The sequence below is a fragment of the Grammomys surdaster genome, unplaced genomic scaffold (genome assembly GCF_004785775.1).
Source record: "Grammomys surdaster isolate TR1022 unplaced genomic scaffold, NIH_TR_1.0 126657, whole genome shotgun sequence".
NCBI lineage: Eukaryota > Metazoa > Chordata > Mammalia > Rodentia > Muridae > Grammomys > Grammomys surdaster.
The window spans coordinates 1-13,571 of NW_021621446.1; the positions used below are offsets into that span (position 1 = coordinate 1).

Here is a 13,571-nt window from a genome sequence, read left to right on the forward strand (position 1 = left end):
ATACTTTATATGACCCACCAGACCAATCTGTGGCCTGTCACTCATTTTTATACTATTTGAGTAGTAGTTCCATCTAGCCAACTGCACAACAAATGTTAAGGAAGATTTTATCCTTTTCATCCTAATTACAGGCTGCTAAACTTGACATAATGTGGGGTCTAAAGTAACCATCTTCTCTCCTCTCCCATCCTTCAGGGTAGCAGAATTGTGTTATGAAACTGTTCACTGAACTCCTGGCCTTATTTCTACCCAAAGAATTTTTAAAAAATTCAACTAATATATAGTAATGACAAGAAGACTACCAAGCCTGTTGAATGAGAGGGAGTATAATAGCAGTACTCTAGAGCTGAGGATGGAAGGTCCAGAGTTCAAGGCCAGCCAGGATGACACATGGAGACTTGTCTCTCAACAAACAGAGAACAGACTGGGGTAATTCTCCGGCTCTGTCATTAAGCACACACAAACACACACTTAGCTCTGGGATGTTTGGCCTTTGAAGGCTTCAACTGTGTCATCTACACAATGGGAGGCAGACAAGCCTACATAAAACACTAGTGGGTAACTGAACAGTCCTCCAACAGTGGGTCCCTTGTCTCTGAGCCATCTCACAAGTCATCTGTGAGTATAACAGCTAAGAAGGCCAGGGAATGCAAAAAGTAGAACGGACTAGAGAACTCCCAAATAGCGATCTCATTTTAGAAACTTTTGTTGAAGTTACCTTTTATTGGAGTCCAAATACACACAAAGAAAGGGGAGGTTGGGGCAGTGTCTGGCCTGACTGTTTAGTTATGAGGTCCTGAGTTTAGATCCTAGCACCCAGAAAAAAGCCTGATAATGGGAAGAGGGAGGCAGGAGTGTCCCTGGGGCTTGGTGGCCAACATTCTAGCTGAGTCAGAAAGCTTCAATTCGTTCCTCAGGTTTAGTGAGGAAGTGAGGATAGAACCATGGTTGGTCCCACAGTATGCACAGGAAAGCAGACACACAGACACAGTACAGAAAATCTATAGACAGCAAGCGTTACATGTGCAATGAGACACATTTGTATTTGGGAAACTCGGATTCTTCCCTGCCCCTTCTCCTCCTACCCCCCACCAGCTTGCTCTAGCCCTGCTCACTCCAGCCCAAAGATTTATTTATGTATTATATGTAAGTACAATGTAGCTGTCTTCAGACCAGAAGAAGGCATCAGATCTCATAACAGATGGTTGTAAGCCACCATGTAGTTGTTGGGTTTTGAACCTCGGACCCCCCAGAAGAGCAGTTAGTGCTCTTAACCACTGAGACATCTCTTTAGCCCTCTGATTTTTTTAATTCATTCATTTTATTTTTTATCTAATTTTTTACATTTAAAATGTTATCCCCCTTGCTCATTTCCCCTCCCTAGAAACCCCGCAACCCATCCCCACCTCCTCATTTTGGCTTTTTTTTTTGGTTTTTTGAGACAGAGTTTTCTCTGTATACCCCGGGCTGTCCTGGAACTCACTCTGTAGACCAGGCTGGCCTCGAACTCAGAAATCCGCCTGCCTCTGCCTCCCAAGTGCTGGGATTAAAGGCGTGAGCCACCATCGCCCCCCGGCCTCCTCTTTTCTTTTATACCATTTGAATTCCATGCAAGTATTAAGGTCAGTTCTAGGTTGAGGAACTAGCAATACAATAGATGCAAATAGTCAAGGAACAAGCAAGGCAATAAACACAATTAGTCAAAGATCAAGCATTTACAATACTTCAGAAGGGAGAGTACTACTAATCCACACTCCTCTAATCTCAAGAATCATAGCCTGAGGCCCAAGGGTTCCAAGTTGAAGGAAAGCCTGTGGTACATAGGAAGTTGTAGCCTGAGCTACAAAGTAAGACTGCTTCTACCCTCTACTTGGAATCTAGAATAAAAGTTTATAAGTTTATAGGACATATCATTACAAATTTTTGAACATTATTGTTTATTGTTAACTGTTGTAATTTCTCCTCTTTCTCTAATTTTACTACTGTGTCCTTTTCTTTGGTTATTTTGCTAACAGGTCATTGATCTGGCTTATCTATTCAAACAAAAAAGAAAGAAGGAAAAGCATTAAGACAAAGGGGACTCAAAGTGTAGACTAAATGTCATGTCAGCATCACCTACCCATGTCTTTCATGGATATGATGCAATCAATTCCCAGGCAAAATAAAGACATTTTATAATATCTATATTTCCTCATAATTGGAGAATTAAGCTCAACTCCACAATATCAGCTGTATTTTCCCAGTCCTTGTACTTAAAAGCTATGAGTGAAAATACCATCTCATTTTATAAAAGTTGTTATTCTAAAAAGTGAATGAGAATCTACTGCCTTCTTAGTGAGCTTTTCTACAGATGCCAGTGAGCAGTGGAAGGGAATAATAGCAGGCAGGGAACTCTTGACACAGAAGCACTTATTGGTAGAGTTTCTGGAGTGTGTCTTCCACTTCCTGCACAGGCTCAATGATAAAAGCTCCCAAGGTGATTACTTCATTTCTCCACTGTGTGGTACTGGCTTCTGGAAGTGATTGACAGCATCAGGACAGCAGAAGGCCACAGAGTCAGGACCTGACACAGTGATCACTTCTGGTCCTTCTGAGTTCATGCTGAGGCTGTTAGGAGGGTCTGTTTCAGAGTTGCTCTCCTGGGGTTTGGTTCTCACACCAGGTCAAGTCATTACCCCCCCCAAAAAAACAACAACAAAAAAACAAAAAACAGATGAGGACAGCTGAGTAGAGAGACAGAACTAAGTCAGTAAAGTCTCTGATGCACATACATGTGCACCTACTCGACACCAGCATGCAGGCAGCCACACTGTAACTGTAATGCTGGGCAGTGTAGACTCTTGGAAATCGCTAACCTATCAGCCTGGATAACCACTGAGTACAAGAGAGAGACTGGTCTCATAAATAAATACATTGTCTGAGTTTAGGTTTTACAGCTGTGAAGAGGCACTATGACCAAGAACACATACAGAGGACAATATTTAATTGGGGCTGGCTTACAAGTCCACAGGTTCAGTCCATTATCAATTAGCAGGAGCACGGTAGCGTCCATGCAGGCTCTCAGGAGGAGTTGACATTTCTACATCTTGATCTCAAGCCTGCTAGGAGAACTCTAGCTCTTCTATACTCATCAGAGCTTCAAAGCACACCCCAACAGTGATGCACTTCCCTCAACAAGGCCACACCTCCTAATAGTGCTACTCTCTCTGTCACACATATGAAAACCACAATGACAATCTTCCTAAAATTTCTTTTTTCTTTGTTTTTGTTTGTTTGTTTGTTTCGAGACAGGGTTTCTCTGTGTAGTCCTGGCTGTCCTAGAACTCACTCTGTAGACCAGGCTGGCCTCGAACCCAGAAATCCGCTTGCCTCTGCCTCCCAAGTGCTGGGATTAAAGGCATGGGCCACCACTGCCCGGCCTTCTTAAAATTTCTATATACATAAAATTATTTGAATGTGCAGCCACTGATGAATGAAAGATTATCTAGGACAAATTCTCCTTCCACAGGTAAAAATTAGATTATCTTTCATCACTATTATTGATCAGATGATTTAACATGTAATAATTACTAACTTTGGCTTGGGGCTTGGTGTCTATAATTTAGTTTGTTGTTATTTTCTGTTTTTTTTTACAACATTGGTGATTTACAGTATGACAGATACCAAATACAAAAAAAAAAAAAAACTTCATTAGTTACTTTACATAAAAATTTTAATCATTATAATTTTTATTTTTTAAAAAATACAACTCCATAGTTCACGGATTGTATATGCTTGGCCCAGGGATTGGACTATCGGAACATGTTGTGAGTGGTGAGTTGGAGTACGTGTGTCACTGTGTGTCACTGTGGGTGTGGGATTTAACACCCTCATTCTAAATGCCTGGAAGCCAGTATTCTAGTAGCAGCCAGATAAAGATGTAGAACTCATAAGCTACTTATATATCATGTCTGATTAGATGCTGCCATGTTCCTGCCCTGATGGTAATGGACTGCACCTCTGATCCTGTAAGCCAGCCCCAATTAAATGTTGGCTTTATAAGAGTAGCCTTGGCCAGGTTGTGGTGGCACACATCTTTAATCCCAGCCCTTGGGAGGCAGAGGCAGGCAGATTTCTGAGTTGGAGGCCAGCCTGGTCTACAGAGTGAGTTCCAGGACAGCCTGGGCTACACAGAGAAACCCTGTCTTGAAAAAACAAAAAAAGAGTAGCCTTGGTCATGGTTTCTATTCACAGTAAGTAAACCCTAAGTAAGACCCATATATAATGCATTTCAGCCATTCCCTCTCCAACCTACCTCTTTCAGCTCCCTTAAAATCCCTTCAAATACTCTTCTTTACAAGTCTCTTTCTCACATTCACATCTTGTGACCCACAGAATTTAAACAAGGCTGTCTGTAGGATCCTGGGTTTCAGTCTTTCCACTGGAGCCAAATCAATTGTGGCCTCTCTCCCAAGATCTGCCAGTATCCAAAAGTTCAGTAGAATAAGGGATGGGCCCATGGAGTTCCACTATTCTTTACTGTGCTGGTGAGGAATCCACTCTTGTGCTAGTAGCTGTAGTGTTGGGAGAAAGACCATGGTTGCCTTGGCTGCGTAAGACCACAATGTTGCATTTCCATTCTTTTTTCTCATCTTCTGGCTCTTGGACTTATTCTCCCCATATTCCCCAATGCTCTGAGGTGCAGAGGGTGTTCTACAGGTTTCCTGTTTGGAGTTAAGTACTTGGGTGTTCCTTAGCCTTATACCGTGAGAAGACATGATTTTCTGCAGTCACCACAGTTCACAGCATAGGGAACGTCTCATCAGATGAGAGTTTGGAATCACATCTTTTTAAACAACTGTCAAAAATTCCTCTCCAGGAACTAAGAACTTCTAATATCTTCAGCTGTAAAAACTGCACATAGGTAATTGTTAAGAGGATAATCATTATACAAGCTAAAAACAGGTGACTCTCCCAGAAGAAGCCTCACAGTGAGAAATCAATGACCTGGATCCCCAAGAACACTTTACCAGGGCTGGAGTGATGGCTCAGCGGTTAAGAACACTCACTGCTCTTGCAAAGGTCAATTCCCAGCAACCACATGGTGGCTGACAACCATCTGTAATAGAATCTGATGCCCTCCTCTGGTGTGTCTGAATACAACTACAGTGTACTCATACATAAAATAAATAATTCTAGAAATAGAATGAAAAAACAGCACATCTGTAATTCAACACACACAAAGCTAATGTCAAAGTTTGTTTATTTACAGTTCTTTCTTTTACGACTCATAAGTTCAACACATCATTAAAAATTTCTCCTGTTTATTTAAATGACAGTAGTCATGATGTGCTTACTTTTTTTGTAAATATATTACGCCAATCAATTGAAAATAGTTGAGTCAGGCACCTTAGCTAATGTCAAAAACATTTCAGAGATTTGAAGCTACCATATCCACTTAAAGGAATACAGGACGAAGGCCTAATAAACTTGGAGAGTTTACAGAGTCACACTATGATCCAACTCTGTAGATTTCAAGCTCTCATTCACTTTTAAATCTGTAATGTTGTTCTCTTCAAAAGGCAAAAGCATAGATCAAGGATTGTCACTCCTGAAGTAGAAAATTCCAGCTTCCTATTGACACACAGATATTCCAAGGAGATAAAAGTTTTGACAGCATTTTGCTGACTAAGGAGACAGTCATGCACAAGAACAGAAACATGGAATTCTACACCTGGGACCAGAGGAGATCAAGAATTTCAATCAGTGAACTCCTGTCTGATTCTGTGTGGGGCTGTGGAATCCTGCGTGTTTGGCCACGCCCCCAGAACCTTGAGACCTAACATACCTAAAGCCCCGCCCTTGTCCCCTGCTTCCAATATAAGCAAACCCCTTCCGACATTATTTTGGGAGAGCTTTGTCACCATCTGAAACCACCATCATGCCAAAATCTGTCCACGTGCCTCTTTTAACTCTGGACTCCTTGTGTAAGTCAAGACTTGTATTCGCCCCTGCCTGCGCGGGGCAGGGGAGGGAGAAAAGCCTTTTCTGCCCGTCCTGTGCTCTCTGCACTCCAGTGGGCCACGGGACACTTTCTCCTGACAACAGGCCCGTGCACTGCCTCCCCGGACCGCTGGCCTGTGTCCGATCCCTCATGCCTGGAGTCTCTGCTCCCGAGACCCTGAGGTTGCCAGGGGAGTGTGGGCGGGTGAGACCGAATAGTCAACACAGAATGCTGAGAGCCGGGGGTCCCAGGATGGCACTTGGTTCATTGGTTCATCCGGTCGGCTTGTGCCTGCCCGGCCGCCCACACCCCCACGCCAACATTGCCCAACAATCCTGTACTAACTAAGATTGAAGAGAAAACCACAGCTGTGTAGCTACAGGACATCCCCAGCAGCACAGATTGAGCCTGTGGTAGCAGTGAACTTGACACCAGTTAGGACAGGAACTGCTGCTGAGAATTCTGCATCAGCTACAATTGCTGCTTGTGTCTCTCCATCCCTCTGACTCTCAGTTCCTTTGCATCTCTTAGAATTTAGCAGTTCACAAATCCACAGAAAGAGCAGATTTCTTGCTCTTGAGAGGACAGTCTGTTAGGAGGAAATCTGTGGCTGGCCCCCTCATCTTTCTCTTTCCTGTCCATGTTTTCCTGATCAGAAACTGGTAGGAAAGTTGAAAGTTGTATTAGAAAGAGGGCAGGCCACACTGAGGAAGACAAGTACTCTCTCCATACATGTTTGCTTATCAGCAATTCAAAATGAAAATTTGCAGCATTATTATTCTTAGTCATATCATTTTTATTTTTTTAAACATCCATAAAAGATTTCACATGTCAGCATATTTTCTTCTAAGCTGTATATGAAATTCATAGCAATGAAAACAATAGTAGAAAGTGAAGTTATTGCAAGATTAAATCAATGCACATTAATTTTTTTTTTTTTTTTTGGTTTTTTCGAGACAGGGTTTCTCTGTGTAGCCCTGGCTGTCCTGGAACTCACTCTGTAGACCAGGCTGGCCTCGAACTCTCGAACTCAGAGATCCACCTGCCTCTGCCTCCCAAGTGCTGGGATTAAAGGCGTGCGCCACCACCGCCCGGCTAATGCACATTAATTTTATTAAAAATTGTGTTTTCATTTTAAAAGCCTTAGACTAAAGGGAGATTTCCTATTCTGAAATATGTGTTTGTTTCATGGCAGGGCATAGATCCTCATAGGACATTTTATACACTCACACACATACACACACACACACACACACACAGACACACAGACACACACACACACCAAAGAAATACTTTTCATGCATACAGACCAATTTCGTTCAAATAGTGACTTAATCTGGTATATGGGCTGTTTTAATTTTCAATGAATGGCAAATTGGACTAAATTTGTAAGAGATTTTTTTATTGTCATTTAAATACATAGAGACAGGAAGTTAAGTACACAGGACAAAAAAAGTAATATTCTCAGTGAATTCTCTCATGAGAGGAGGTTGCAGATCAACTAGAACCAGTGTTGCAGAATGTCATGAACCACCCAGTAAGTGTGAGTGCTGTAACTGAGCCAGTGTCCTCTGGAGAAGCAGTAGTTGCTGTTTGTCTCCGAGCCACCGCTCCAGAATAATAGAACATACATTGAATAGAAGAAGACTCCCTTGAAATAATGTAAAATATTGTTATTTTTAGATGCATGTCCCAACACTGCTTAGATTCACAGCAAGAAATGTGCTCTGGGTCCTCTCAAGTTTTTATTTAGTGATGCAGAATAGGTAAATGAGTACTTTTAATTTCTAGAGGACTTAGAGATCTTACTAGGTTTGTTTTTATAATTTAGTTGGAAAAACTATCTGTCATTCATATACGATGAAACTGTTTATCCCTTGTTCTTCAGGAAACAGTGCTTGAATATACTGTTGCTAATACAACTTTGGTATCAATCTTGAAATAAGTCATTTGTACATAGATTTCTTCTTGCAGTACTTTCACTATGTTAATAATGTCAATATTTCTCTCAATATTTTTTTGTCAAATGATGTCTTATTGTTTTTGTTGGTAAATCTCATTAGTTGATTTTCAAATTATTTTTATTAGGTTCACCTGAAGAACCAATGGGTTCCCATGGAAGTTGCTTCCACATTCTTTCTCCCCCACCTCTTCAATTACTTTCTGATTCCTTCATCTCAAAACAAAAGGCCAAGTATATTCTGCAAAGCTGAGGTTTGGATGTTTCCAGATACTCATAGTTGTGCCCTAACTCATTCCTTCAACAAAACATTCTTCTCAAACATGCCTACAAGTGGTCACGGCCTCCTTTTATTCATCTGGTACTAAAACCGCATACGGGATCAGTCTCTCTGCATCATCTCATCTGACTGGGCTGGTTTGTTTGTTGCTGGCTTCTGCCAGGCAACAAGTTTGACTCCAAATTCTACAATGTCACTCTTCTCCCCCTGTTCTAATAATTCATTTCTGGTCATCTATTTTTGTAAGCACCTCACTGGTTAAGGAAGCCTGCTTCACCTATTGGAAAAACATCAAACATCTCTCTCTGGCTTCTGGATCCTGCCACACCCTCTAGGGTCCTGAACAAAGGGACAAGTAAGACAGTTACTTGTCTCCCTGTGTTGGAAACCTCTTCTTCCACAGAAGAGTCTTCCAATCCATCTTTTTAATAGAGTTCTCCTCTACCTGCTCTGACTGCTGGTCTCTTCTCCTCTAGTGTTAAGTATCGATTCAGAACTTCCCATTCTCCTTACTAGTACTACCAAAGCCACACTGGCGTACCAGGAACCCTTGTAGTCCTGCCCATTTAACATGAATAGAGACGACACTCCTCTGTGACTTGTGACACTTCTCTCCTACAAGTCTCTTACTCTTCTTGGGGCTGCCCTAGATATAAATTCTAGACATCATGTCACTTATATTTCTGAAATCTTTTTCTCAGCTAATTCATGGAGCTTTGACTTCCTTCCTTCTAGGAGCTGCAGCCCTACAGCTTCCTTCTCTCCTCTTGGACAAGTGACTATTTCCTTGCCTCTTCCTCCTCTTCCTCAGAGCTACCTGATTCATCTTCACCTGGGCCTAAGTATTGCAACCCTGTGCTCCACAACTCTTGCTACAAATTGTTTGCTATGGGCCATACTTTCTCAGTGCCCTCCTAGACTTCTAGGATACGGGAATCATCACTGGGTTGGAGGTCGTTTATTTTTCTAAACTGTTCCCTCGAAGCTCCATATAGAAGCCCAAGAGATTCCTTAGATGACCTTAAACTTTATTTCTACCCTTACCTCACCCACTTCTCACAGGTGTTTTGTCTCTTCCTTTATGCCCTTGTGGTCACAGTATGACTATCTCTTCCTCCTTGGAATCAGAAGATCCTAAAACCTCACTTTCTTTGATAAAACACTTGGCCTAATCCAGCTCACTTAAAAGCTCTGGACTCCATACTCGGTTTTCACATTATCTCCCTTTAAGGAAGCCACTCCTGTACCTGCACAAAGAAATGATGCTCAGATCTCTCATATCTAAACTGTATCTCCTCTAAATTTTAAAGCCTTTCATCTCTAAGGTTTTACCCATTACAATTCTTTTTATTCTTATCTAATACAATCCATTCTAACTGGCACTATCCCTGCTTCTAGCACTTTTCACTCCTGCCTAACTCACCTTTTCCCAACCATGACTGTCTTATGTCTTCCTCAGAAAAAAGTAGGTCTAACAGACACATTAATGAAACACCAAGATTAGATAAAAGGAGAACATGCACAAACATTCATTTCAAGCCTTGAAGAGGTCAACTAATAGGAGGGCAGGAGTCCTAGGAGCAGGTAAAAGAGTAAAAGAAAACTTCACTCCTACCCTCAGTATTCCTCAACATCCCCTACAAAGAAAACCACCAGCCAACAATCATAGCATATATGCAGTGTACCTAGTGTAGACCCATACAGGCTCGAAGATTGTGCTTCAGTATCTGGGAAACCCCAGTAATCCCGGTAAGATAATTGTGTTGCCTATGTTCTCCTTGTGTCTTTGACACCTCTGCTTTCCACAATTCCTTCTCCTCCTCTTCTCTGAGTTTCTCCAAGCTCTTAGGTAAGAAAAGCCATAGAGACTGCAAATCAGGCTTCTCTATGCCTAGTGTTTAGCTGTGGGTCATTTATACTACTCCCATGCCCTGCTGAAGGCAGACTTTTTCACGACAGTTGGTATAGTCACCAAACTATGAATAGAGCAGAACATCATTATTGAAGCTGATTTTTGTTGTGGGAGAGGGCAGTTATATTTGGTTTTATTGTATCATTCTGGCTTATCTTGCTTCTAGTTTCTGGTCAACCAGTCAGTGTCAGTTACAGCCTCCTTCTTCTTTCATGTGCCTCCAATTAAACCAGTCACTAATTGGCTACCACCACAAGTGTGCTACTATTGACCCAGCACATCTTGCAAGGAGGAAACATTATAGGCTGAAGGTTTTATTCCAGGATTGTTTTCCTCTCCCTTCACTTCTCCATAAATTTCCCAACCTACCATGGCTACAAGATTCACTCCTCTCCCATCCCCTTCAAAAAAATAGCAAGCCTCTTTTGGATATCCATTGAACAAGACATAATATGTGAAAATACTAATAGGCATAATTACTCATATCAAAGCTAGGCAAGGTAATTAAGTAGGAGGAAAACCATGGGAAGATTAGCCAAAGAGTCAGTCTCTCTCTCTCTCTCTCTCTCTCTCTCTCTCTCTCTCTCTCTCTCTCTCTCTCTCTCACATTCACACAGGATATCTCTCCAGTATGACTCCTTTCATGCATTGAGGCTGATATGCACAGGTTTAATCAAGTTGAATACCTTCATAGGGGTTCACTCCAATTTGTGTTTTTAATGCCTTTGAAGAACTCCAAAATGTGCAAAGGATTTACACACATTAGTTATATTCATAGGGTTTTCTCCATGTATGTGATGGTTTATGCCTTTGAAGATGACAGTGGTATGTGAAGTCTTTACAGCACTGGTGAACTTGCTAACGTTTCTCTCCAGTATGTGTTCTTTTATAACTCTGAAAATTACTGTTATGTGTAAAGGCTTTATTACACTGGTTATATTAATAGGGCTTCCCTCCAGTATGCATTTTATTATGTCTTTAAAGACTACTGTTGTGGGCAAAGGCTTTACCACAGTGGTTACATTCATTGGGCTTCCCTCCAGTATGTGTTCTTTTATGCCTTTGAAGAGTACTGTGATGGGCAAAGGATTTATCACTCATAGGGTATGTGTTCTTTTATGACTCTGAAGATGACTGCTCCATGCAAAGGCTTTACCACACTGTTTACACTCATAGGGCTTCTCTCCAGGATGTGTTCTTTTATGACTCTGAAGATGACTGTTCTGTGTAAAGGCTTTACCACACTGTTTACATTCATAGGGCTTCTCTCCAGTATGTGTTCTTTTATGACTCTGAAGATGACTGCTCCATGCAAAGGCTTTACCACATTGTTTACATTCATAGGGCTTCTCTCCAGTATGTGTTCTTTTATGATTCTGAAGATTACTGTTCCATGCAAAGGCTTTACCACACTGTTTACATTCATAGGGCTTCTCTCCAGTGTGTGTTCTTTTATGATTCTGAAGATGACTGTTCTGTGCAAAGGCTTTACCACATTGTTTACATTCATAGGGCTTCTCTCCAGTATGTGTTCTTTTATGACTCTGAAGATGACTGTTCTGTGCAAAGGCTTTACCACATTGTTTACATTCATAGGGCTTCTCTCCAGTATGTGTTCTTTTAGGGCTTTGCAGATGGCTGTGGCATGCAAAGGCTTCACCATGTGTGTTACAATCACAGGGTTTCTCTCCTGTGTTTGTTCTACTATGCAATTCAAGACCACTCTCATATACAAAGGCTCCAGTAAGCACTGTTTTATGTATCTGAGGATGACTGTGACTTGAAAACACTTCATTACATTGGACACTTTTATAGGTTTTCTCTTCAGTGTGAATTCTTTCTTCCCTTTGAAGAGGCCTGTGACATACAAAATCTTGATCACTTTGCATATATTTAGAAATTTTATCTACAGTATAAATTCTTCCATGCCTGTGTATGTGATTGGCCCTTTTGGAAGTTTTACCCCATGTATTATACTACTAAATATTTTTATATGTATGAATCACTTTTACAGTGTTTTCTAAATGTAATGAGAAATCAGATATAACAGAGTTTCATCATTTTGTTTATGTCCATGGTGTTCTCCTTTATTATGGGTTCCATTACATCTTTAAGGATATCTGTTATTGTAAAAGTATTTATCTCATGGCTCACATTCATAGCAATTTTTTCTCATATGATTTTTAAAAAATATATTTAAGAAACCGTGAAAGAACTCACAGCTTTTAAACAATGACTACAGCCAGGCAGTGGTGGCATATATCTTTAATCCCTGCACTTGGAAAGCAGAAGCAGGTGGATTTCTGAGTTCGAGGCTACTCTGGTCTTCAGAGTGAGTTCCAGGACAGCCAGGGCTATACAGAGAAATCCTGTATTGAAAAACTAAAAAAAAGAAAAGAAAAAGAAAAGAAAATCATGTCAAGTTCAACATATCTACTCAAAGTGGGTGTAATAGCTTATTGTCTAAATGTTCTGGGAGAGAGAGATGTACAGGGTTTCTATCAATATCTTTAAATAATTGGGAACTGCATCCTCCATATAAAAATATAGATAGATAGATAGATAGATAGATAGATAGATAGATAGATAGATAGATGAACAGAGATGTATGTGCCTTATAATATACTATTAAAGGTAGAATAACAAATAAAAGGTACCCATATTGCATTCACACAATTTGAATTTTTGTACTCAAGAGACATGTGTGGTATTCACATTAAGTTTTCTATGCAAATTTCTCAACCCTTATGAACTTCCACTATCACGAAACTTACCCACCTTTCTACATGTACGTGAGTAACATCTCCTTTATTGTGCACTGCTTGCGCATGAGAAGGATGTGGATGTATACACATAATACATTCAAAGTGTATCCTTCTTGTAATATTTACAGGTATTAAGATTAAACAGACTGGCAGATCTGCATTTTAGTGTCAATGGGGCTGTGCTTCAAATAGTACTATCCTTTAAGGCACTGTTTCCATGTATTCTACACTGAAGAATGCACTGCAAACGAAAATAGAATACCTGGCATAGAGGTACATGCATTTGTTAGAATTAAATACTCAATATCTTTAAAGCTCTGCTTATTTACACTGTCAGTTTTTTTCCTTTTTTTTGGTTCTTTTGAGACAGTGTTTCTTTGTGTAGCCATGGCTGTCCTGGAACTCACTGAGTAGACCAGTCTGGCCTCGAACTCAGAAATTTGCCAGCCTCTGCCTTCCAACTGCTGAAATTAAAGTTGTGAGCCACCACCACCTGGCCTACACTGTTGTTTTTAACAAAAACATCAAGAACACATGGAGATTTCTTCAGAGGCATATTTGGATCACCACATAAATAAACATTACCTTCCATGTCTTCTAGAATTTTGAGAATTCTTTTCATAACTGTGGTCTTCCCAATAATAGCCTGAAACATAGTACCAGAAAATGTA

The 13,571-nt window shown here is 40.7% G+C and overlaps 1 pseudogene; it reads right to left on the reverse strand.

Annotated features, from left to right (window-relative positions):
* Positions 1 to 10,977: 10,977 nt before the first annotated feature.
* Positions 10,978 to 11,992, reverse strand: LOC114615329 (annotated as a pseudogene).
* Between the last annotated feature and the right edge of the window lie 1,579 nt (positions 11,993 to 13,571).